A 10,301-nucleotide genomic window follows, 5' to 3' on the forward strand; every position below is an offset into this window, starting at 1 on the left:
CCAGAAAACCGCCAGAGGATTAGCAGAACGGAGTCTCCGGAGCCAAGCGCAGACCAGAGGCCCACGGAAGAGGGTAGGAAGGGCGGCGAGGCGGTGCGCGCTCCATGCACTGGCGGGAGGGAGCCGGGGCGGAGGGGCGGCTCGCCTGCCAAGCAGAGCCCCCGAGTCTGGCAGGCAAAAGCGGAGGGGCCGGAGGGACTGTGTTCCGACAGCAAGCGCGACTTAGCGTCTGGGAGGTCATAAGTTAACAGCTCTGCTCAGAAAGCAGGAAGGCTGGAGGACAAAGGGAGGGAGAGTTGCTGAGCCCCCGGACGGCAGAGCTCAGCGTGGCGGGGAACAAAGGCGCTCGCCAGCGCCATCTCCCCCGCCCATCCCCCAGCCAAAATCCCAAAGGGAACCAGTTCCTGCCAGGGAACTTGCTCGCTCCGCGCAAACACCCAACTCTGTGCTTCTGCGGAGCCAAACCTCCGGCAGCGGATCTGACTCCCTCCCGCTGCCACAGGGCCCCTCCTGAAGTGGATCACCTAAGGAGAAGCGAGCTAAGCCTGCCCCTCCTGCCCCCGTGCACCTTGCCTACCCACCCCAGCTAATACGCCAGATCCCCAGCACCACAAGCCTGGCAGTGTGCAAGTAGCCCAGACGGGACACGCCACCCCACAGTGAATCCCGCCCCTAGGAGAGGGGAAGAGAAGGCACACACCAGTCTGACTGTGGCCCCAGCGGTGGGCTGGGGGCAGACATCAGGTCGGACTGCGGCCCCGCCCACCAACTCCAGTTATACACCGCAGCACAGGGGAAGTGCCCTGTAGGTCCCCACCACTCCAGGGACTATCCAAAATGACCAAACGGAAGAATTCCCCTCAGAAGAATCGCCAGGAAATAACAACAGCTAATGAACTGACCAAAAAGGATTTAAATAATATAACAGAAAGTGAATTCAGAATAATAGTCATAAAATTAATCGCTGGGCTTGAAAACAGTATAGAGGACAGCAGAGAATCTCTTGCCACAGAGATCAAGGGACTAAGGAACAGTCACGAGGAGCTGAAAAGCGCTTTAAACGAAGTGCAAAACAAAATGGAAACCACGACAGCTCGGATTGAAGAGGCAGAGGAGAGAATAGGTGAACTAGAAGATAAAGTTATGGAAAAAGAGGAAGCTGAGAGAAAGAGAGATAAAAAAAAATCCAGGAGTATGAGGGAAAAATTAGAGAACTAAGTGATACACTAAAAAGAAATAATATACGCATAATTGGTATCCCAGAGGAGGAAGAGAGAGGGAAAGGTGCTGAAGGGGTACTTGAAGAAATTATAGCTGAGAACTTCCCTGAACTGGGGAAGGAAAAAGGCATTGAAATCCAAGAGGCACAGAGAACTCCCTTCAGACGTAACTTGAATCGATCTTCTGCACGACATATCATAGTGAAACTGGCAAAATACAAGGATAAAGAGAAAATTCTGAAAGCAGCAAGGGATAAACGTGCCCTCACATATAAAGGGAGACCTATAAGGCTCGTGACTGATCTCTCTTTTGAAACTTGGCAGGCCAGAAAGGCTTGGCACGATATCTTCAGTGTGCTAAACAGAAAAAATATGCAGCCAAGAATCCTTTATCCAGCAAGTCTGTCATTTAGAATAGAAGGAGAGATAAAGGTCTTCCCAAACAAACAAAAACTGAAGGAATTCGTCACCACTAAACCAGCCCTACAAGAGATCCTAAGGGGGATCCTGTGAGACAAAGTACCAGAGACATCACTACAAGCATAAAACATACAGACATCACAATGACTCTAAACCCGTATCTTTCTATAATAACACTGAATGTAAATGGACTAAATGCGCCAACCAAAAGACATAGGGTATCAGAATGGATAAAAAAACAAGACCCATCTATTTGCTGTCTACAAGAGACTCATTTTAGATCTGAGGACACCTTTAGATTGAGAGTGAGGGGATGGAGAACTATTTATCATGCTACTGGAAGCCAAAAGAAAGCTGGAGTAGCCATACTTATATCAGACAAACTAGACTTTAAATTAAAGGCTGGAACAAGAGATGAAGAAGGGCATTATATAATAATCACAGGGTCTATCCATCAGGAAGAGCTAACAAGTATAAATGTCTATGCGCCGAATACCGGAGCCCCCAAATATATAAAACAATTACTCATAAACATAAGCAACCTTATTGATAAGAATGTGGTCATTGCAGGGGACTTTAACACCCCACTTACAGAAATGGATAGATCATCTAGACACATGGTCAATAAAGAAACAAGGGCCCTGAATGATACATTGGATCAGATGGACTTGACAGATATATTTAGAACTCTGCATCCCAAAGCAACAGAATATACTTTCTTCTCCAGTGCACATGGGACATTCTCCAAGATAGATCATATACTGGGTCACAAAACAGCCCTTCATAAGTTTACAAGAATTGAAATTATACCATGCATACTTTCAGACCACAATGCTATGAAGCTTGAAATCAACCACAGGAAAAAGTGTGGAAAACCTCCAAAAGCATGGAGGTTAAAGAACACCCTACTAACGAATGAGCGGGTCAACCAGGCAATTAGAGAAGAAATTAAAAAATATATGGAAAGAAACGAAAATGAAAACACTACAATCCAAACGCTTTGGGATGCAGCGAAGGCAGTCCTGAGAGGAAAATACATTGCAATCCAGGCCTATCTTAAGAAACAAGAAAAATCCCAAATACAAAATCTAGCAGCACACCTAAAGGAAATAGAAGCAGAACAGCAAAGGCAGCCGAAACCCAGCAGAAGAAGAGAAATAATAAAGATCAGAGCAGAAATAAACAATATAGAATCTAAAAAAACGGTAGAGCAGATCAACGAAACCAAGAGTTGGTTTTTTGAAAAAATAAACAACATTGACAAACCTCTAGCCAGGCTTCTCAAAAAGAAAAGGGAGATGACCCAAATAGATAAAATCATGAATGAAAATGGAATGATTACAACCAATCCCTCAGAGATACAAGCAATTATCAGGGAATACTATGAAAAATTATATGCCAACAAATTGGACAACCTGGAAGAAATGGACAAATTCCTAAACACCCACACTCTTCCAAAACTCAATCAGGAGGAAATAGAAAGCTTGAACAGACCCATAACCAGCGAAGAAATTGAATCAGTCATCAAAAATCGCCCAACAAATAAGAGTCCAGGACCAGATGGCTTCCCAGGGGAGTTCTACCAGACGTTTAAAGCAGAGATAATACCTATCCTTCTCAAGCTATTCCAAGAAATAGAAAGGGAAGGAAAACTTCCAGACTCATTCTATGAAGCCAGTATTCCTTTGATTCCTAAACCAGACAGAGACCCAGTAAAAAAAGAGAACTACAGGCCAATATCCCTGATGAATATGGATGCAAAAATTCTCAATAAGATACTAGCAAATCGAATTCAACAGGATATAAAAAGAATTATTCACCATGATCAAGTGGGATTCATTCCTGGGATGCAGGGCTGGTTCAACATTCGCAAATCGATCAACGTGATACATCACATTAACAAAAAAAAAGGGAAGAACCATATGATCCTGTCAATCGATGCAGAAAAGGCCTTTGACAAAATCCAGCATCCTTTCTTAATAAAAACCCTTGAGAAAGTCGGGATAGAAGGAACATACTTAAAGATCATAAAAGCCATTTATGAAAAGCCCACAGCTAACATCATCCTCAACGGGGAAAAACTGAGAGCTTTTTCCCTGAGATCAGGAACACGACAGGGATGCCCACTCTCACCGCTGTTGTTTAACATAGTGCTGGAAGTTCTAGCATCAGCAATCAGACAACAAAAGGCATCAAAATTGGCAAAGATGAAGTCAAGCTTTCGCTTTTTGCAGATGACATGATATTATACATGGAAAATCCGATAGACTCCACCAAAAGTCTGCTAGAACTGATACATGAATTCAGCGAAGTTGCAGGATACAAAATCAATGTACAGAAATCAGTTGCATTCTTATACACTAACAATGAAGCAACAGAAAGACAAATAATGAAACTGATTCCATTCATAATTGCACCAAGAAGCATAAAATACCTAGGAATAAATCTAACCAAAGATGTAAAAGATCTGTATGCTGAAAACTATAGAAAGCTTATGAAGGTAATTGAAGAAGATTTAAAGAAATGGAAAGACATTCCCTGCTCATGGATTGGAAGAATAAATATTGTCAAAATGTCAATACTACCCAAAGCTATCTACACATTCAATGCAATCCCAATCAAAATCGCACCAGCATTCTTCTCGAAACTAGAACAAGCAATCCTAAAATTCATACGGAACCACAAAAGGCCCCGAATAGCCAAAGTAATTTTGAAGAAGAAAACCAAAGCAGGAGGCATCACAATCGCAGACTTTAGCCTCTACTACAAAGCTGTCATCATCAAGACAGCATGGTATTGGCATAAAAACAGACACATAGACCAATGGACTAGAATAGAAACCCCAGAACTAGACCCACAAACGTATGGCCAACTAATCTTTGACAAAGCAGGAAAGAACATCCAATGGAAAAAAGACAGTCTCTTTAACAAATGGTGCTGGGAGAACTGGACAGCAACATGCAGAAGGTTGAAACTAGACCACTTTCTCACACCATTCACAAAAATAAACTCAAAATGGATAAAGGACCTGAATGTGAGACAGGAAACCATCAAAACCCTAGAGGAGAAAGCAGGAAAAGACCTCCCTGACCTCAGCCGTAGCAATCTCTTACTCGGCACATCCCCAAAGGCAAGGGAATTAAAGCCAAAAATGAACTACTGGGGCCTTATGAAGATAAAAAGCTTCTGCACAGCAAAGGAAACAACCAACAAAACTAAAAGGCAACCAACGGAATGGGAAAAGATATTTGCAAATGACATATCGGACAAAGGGCTAGTATCCAAAATCTATAAAGAGCTCACCAAACTCCACGCCCGAAAAACAAATAACCCAGTGAAGAAATGGGCAGAAAACATGAATAGACACTTCTCTAAAGAAGACATCCGGATGGCCAAGAGGCACATGAAAAGATGTTCAACGTCGCTCCTCATCAGGGAAATACAAATCAAAACCACACTCAGATATCACCTCACGCCAGTCAGAGTGGCCAAAATGAACAAATCAGGAGACTATAGATGCTGGAGAGGATGTGGAGAAACGGGAACCCTCTTGCACTGTTGGTGGGAATGCAAATTGGTGCAGCCGCTCTGGAGAGCAGTGTGGAGGTTCCTCAGAAAATTAAAAATAGACCTACCCTATGACCCAGCAATAGCACTGCTAGGAATTTATCCAAGGGATACAGGAGTACTGATGCATAGGGGCACTTGTACCCCAATGTTTATAGCAGCACTCTCAACAATAGCCAAATTATGGAAAGAGCCTAAATGTCCATCAACGGATGAATGGATAAAGAAATTGTGGTTTATATACACAATGGAATACTACGTGGCAATGAGAAAAAATGAAATATGGCCTTTTGTAGCAACGTGGATGGAAGTGGAGAGTGTGATGCTAAGTGAAATAAGCCATACAGAGAAAGACAGATACCATATGGTTTCACTCTTATGTGGATCCTGAGAAATGTAACAGAAACCCATGGGGGAGGGGAAGGAAAAAAAAAAAAAAGAGGTTAGAGTGGGAGAGAGCCAAAGCATAAGAGACTGTTAAAAACTGAGAACAAACTGAGGGTTGATGGGGGGTGGGAGGGAGAGGAGGGTGGGTGATGGGTATTGAGGAGGGCACCTTTTGGGATGAGCACTGGGTGTTGTATGGAAACCAATTTGACAGTAAATTTCATATATTAAAAAATAAAAAAATAAAAAATAAAAAAAATAAAAAATAAAATAATCCAATAGGGGAAGTGGGTGTGGGCGGGAAACGGCCATGTGTTGATCACTACTGAGGCTTGATGATAAATAAATAGGGGTTCACTATAGTGTAAAAAAAAAAAAAAAAAAAAAAAAAAAAGAAACTTTGGGAACTTGGTCAGTTTCCTGCACTTTCATTTTGCCTTCCATTTACTGAATGGGATACTGGGGAAAAAATAAATCCTACAACTCAGAAATACCCACAGGCACAGAAAAAAATGATGTTAATGAGTCTCAACAAGGAACTGACCTTCCACTCCCTGCTTGGTGATAATAGAGGGTGTTTTGATTCACCCTCCTGGGTGGTGTCAGTGGGGCCAAGCAAGGAGCTGGGTTTCTATGCCCATTCAGCATCAATAAGGCTGAATAAACAAAGAAAGGCAGGACTGCTTAGTTTTCTTTCCATACTAGTATAGTTTCAGTTAATCCCAGTGGGGAGCTACACTTCCAGTTCCACCAGACAACAATAAGGTGTTACTAGTCAATCCACTGCTTTCCAACCCCTGGTGTCAGCAGGACCCAGTGAGAAGCTAAAGTGTTGCTGCCACCCAGAAGCAACAGGTGGTGTGAATTAGAACTCTGCTATTGCAGAGGTAGTGTCAGTGGGTCCCAGATAAGAGCTGGATTTACATCCCTACGAACAGTAAACAGGCAGCACTAGTTGGTACACTGTTTTCCAAATGCCTGGTTTCAGCAGGGCACAGTGAAAAGCTAAACTGCTACTTCCAACATAGAACAACAGGTGGTATGAGATGGCAGTTCACATTCCCCCCTTAATGTCAGTGGGCCTAGTGAGAAACAGACCATCCACCCTGACCTAGTAGTAATGAGTGGCAAAGAGGCAGAAATTATCTAGTGCAAAGCAGTGTAAGTTGGTGTTCTGTTTTTGCAGTGGTGGTGTCAGTTTGGCCCAGTAGGATGCTCACCTTCCGTGCTCACATGGAAGCAATGAGGTAGTGTGATGTGGGACTGACTACTTGGGACTTTGTTTTTCCACAACCCTGGTGTCAGTAGGGACTAGCAGGAAAATGAGGTTCACCAAAACCCACCCACAAAGAGGTGGAATGAGGCAGTGCAAGGTGATGCTAAACTGTACACTGCTTTCCCCTTCCCTGATGTCAGTAGAAGCAGCAAGATGTTGATCTTGCACTTCCACATAGCAGCACAAAGGCAGAAGGCGATGGTGTGAGGCTGTACTAGTTGCCACTATGTCAGCAAAGACCAGTGGAGATACATTTCTACCTCCAGGCAGCAATAATTGATGAAACAAGACAGTAAGCAGCTGTGGTAGTCAACATTGACTGTGATTTCCCACAATTCTAGTGTCAGTTATGCCTAGCAGAGCATTAAACTTCCAGTCTTGTGAAGCATCAATAAGGCAGTTCCAGTCAGTGATTTGTTGTCTCCAAGGAGGAGTAAGTAAGGCTGAGAAGAAAGCTAAAATTCCATCCCTACTAACCAGCAAAAAGGTGGTGTGAGTCAGTGCTTTGCATTTGCAAAAGTGGTGTCAGTAGGACACAACGTGGAGTTGAACATTTATTCACCTTTTGACATGCGTACTACACCTAAAACAGAGTGATTTCATGGTTAAAAATAAATAGAGACCAGAGTCACACAAAATAAAATGGAAACTATCTAAGATACAATTTTTAAAAAGTCACTAAGCATACTAAAAACCAAAAAATAAAATAAAATCACAGTTTAAACTAGCAAAGAATAAACAGACACCAAGACTGGATAATTCAGGTAAAGGAATTTTCTGACAAGGATGTTAAATCAGCCATAATATAACTGCTTCAAAAAGCAATTACAAATATTTTTGAAACAAATGAAAAAAATAGAAAATCCCAGCAAAAAAATAGAAGATATAAAAAGAACAAAAGGGTGCACCCGGATGGCTCAGTTGGTTAAGCGTCTGACTTTTAATTTCAGCCTACGTCATGATCTCATGGTCATGAAATTGCGCCCCAAGTCAGGCTCTGCTCTGGGCATGGAGCTTGCTTAAGGTTGTCTTTTCCTCTGCCCCTCCCCCCAACTAGCGTGTGCTTGCCTCTCTCTTTCTCTACGAAAGAAAGAAAGAAAGAAAGAAAGAAAGAAAGAAAGAAAGAAAACAAAAGGATATTATAGAAATGAAAAATACACTAACTTAAATTAAAAATCACTGAAAGGTGTAAAAATACATTGAAAACCATAGTTGAAAGAATCAGTGGGCTCAAAGAAAAATCAACAGATTACCCAATCTAAACAACATGCAGAAAATAAACTAAAAATAAACAGAGACACAGGAATCATGGAAGAATAACAAAATACATAATATTCATATATTGAGAATACCATAAAGAGAAAATGAAATTATAAGGCTAAAAAATATTTGAAAAAAGTATTTGAATGGCTAAAAATTTCCCAAATTTGATGACAAGCCTATACCCACATTACAGATTTAGTAATGTGAGAGAATCCAAACTAAGATAAATAAACTTTAAAAAACACCAAGGCACATAATAATCAAACTTACAGAAAGTAAAGACAGCCTTTTTTTTTTTTTTCTTTTTGCAATTGAGGAATTGAATTTTTAAAATTTTTTGTTTGTTGTTTCGGGAGAGAGAGAGAGAGAAGGAAAGCACATGAGCAGGGGAGAGATACAGAAGGAGGGAGAGAGAGAGAATCGCAAGCAGACTCTCGCTGCAGGGCTCAAACACATGAACACATGATGACCTGAGCTGAAATCAAGAGTCGGACACTTAACCAACTGAGCTACCCTGGCACCCCAGAGGAATGGAATGTTTAACATAGTTTAAATAGCCACATGTGGCTAGTGGTTGCCAATTGAATGGCACAGTTTTAATGCCTGGTCAAAATCAGTGGTTTATTTGGGGGAGTTCTCTAATCACTGCTAATGGGTGTCCAGGGCTGAGGGTGGAAAGAGAGGGAAGCTCTTAACAGATCTATTTATCTACTTAAACAAATGCTCCACAGCTTTCGGAGGCTGGATGGAGAAATGACCCTGGGGGAGACCTGTGTACACCTTTGAACTCCTGGTTAATGCCAACAGGAGTAAAAGGCCTAGGATTTGGCTTACTCATGTAGGAAGAAAAACATGGTTCCACACACAGAATCTGAGGCTTGGGACATCTGTGCATGGAAATTATTGCTGTGGGGCTGGTGGGGAGGTGGTGATGCTCATTTCTGGATGGGGTTTCCAGAGCTAGAAGAGTATTTAGAGGTGGAGGGAGGACCTGAGGGCCCTTTCTGGCCACGTGTAGGCTATACAGGAGCTTTCTTGTTGGAGATTAAGGTCTTGCTCTTGCTCTTGAACATTTTGCTGGGATCCAGCTTGTTCATGAAGGAGTAGGTCTCTTCCGTGAGCAGGTTTGTGTTGTAGGTAATGGGTTTATACGTGTTGAACAATTGCTTGGCCTGTGGGCTAATGCCATAGCTGGTGAAGGCATACTGCCACTCCGGCAGGCCCAGGTGCATGATGAGCAGGCAATAGTAACCAGTACAAGTATCTGTGATCAAATGCCAGTGTGATGCTCTGGCCAGGAACCAGAAGTCAATGTCTTATGCTACTGCTGCTTTCCCTCTTTTGTAGACAAGGTAAACCTTCCCATTCCCATTTCCAAGGATCCAGCTCAAACATCACACTGCAAGAATCAAAGTGAGGCTTCTCTGGCTGGTTCTCACTGGCTTCAAGTGCATCATCTTCCAGGTCTTCCAGGGTTGGTGCATTAGGGAGTGAATACATGGAAGACTGGTTGAGTTGAGTCAGTTTTGAGATTCTATTAATTGCCATGCTGCCCAATGGAATGGTGTTCTCATCCAGCTTCACACTCCATGTCATGTGGAAGCCATTGTTAATCAGATAAAAATTCTTCACATCCTCTGATAGCAAGCAGTTACTTTTTTGTTCCCCTGAAGAAATCATATGGCGTTCAGCAGGCAGCTTTTCTATGATAGCCACCTTTGTTACACCTGGAGAAGATTTTAGGATGTGCATGATCCCCAGGGTCAGCTTCTCCAGGTGCAGCTGGCTGCAGCCTCAGGGTGAAGCCTCCTCCATGGTTCATACATGGGCTCTTTGTGCAGTGGGGGTGGAGGTGGCGACTGGTGGGAGAGCAGGTTGGGCAGGAGGGCTGGACATCGCCCCAGAGGCTCCGTGGCCGAGTTCACTGCATGCAGGGAGTTGCAGTGCTTGGCATCTGAGAGCGCAGTGGGGCAGAGAAGGGGGGCCTGGGCTGCTCTGGGAGTGATAGTGACATGGGTGCTTGTTCTCCTGGCCCTGACAGCCACTCCACACCACACTGCCAGGACATCTTCAGAGAAAATCTTTGAACACAGCTAGAGAGAAATGATGGATTACCTCTAGGGAAACAACAATTAGAAAGGTAGCAGATGTCTCACTTGAAACTACGG

The 10,301-nt window shown here is 43.0% G+C and overlaps 1 pseudogene; it reads right to left on the reverse strand.

Moving 5' to 3' along the window:
- Positions 1-9,068: 9,068 nt before the first annotated feature.
- LOC128773914 (tubulin polyglutamylase complex subunit 2-like) lies at positions 9,069-9,948 on the reverse strand (annotated as a pseudogene).
- Positions 9,949-10,301: the final 353 nt, after the last annotated feature.

This window comes from Panthera pardus, unplaced genomic scaffold (assembly GCF_024362965.1).
Source record: "Panthera pardus isolate Hobbes unplaced genomic scaffold, ASM2436296v1 HiC_scaffold_27, whole genome shotgun sequence".
Taxonomy (NCBI): Eukaryota; Metazoa; Chordata; class Mammalia; order Carnivora; family Felidae; genus Panthera; species Panthera pardus.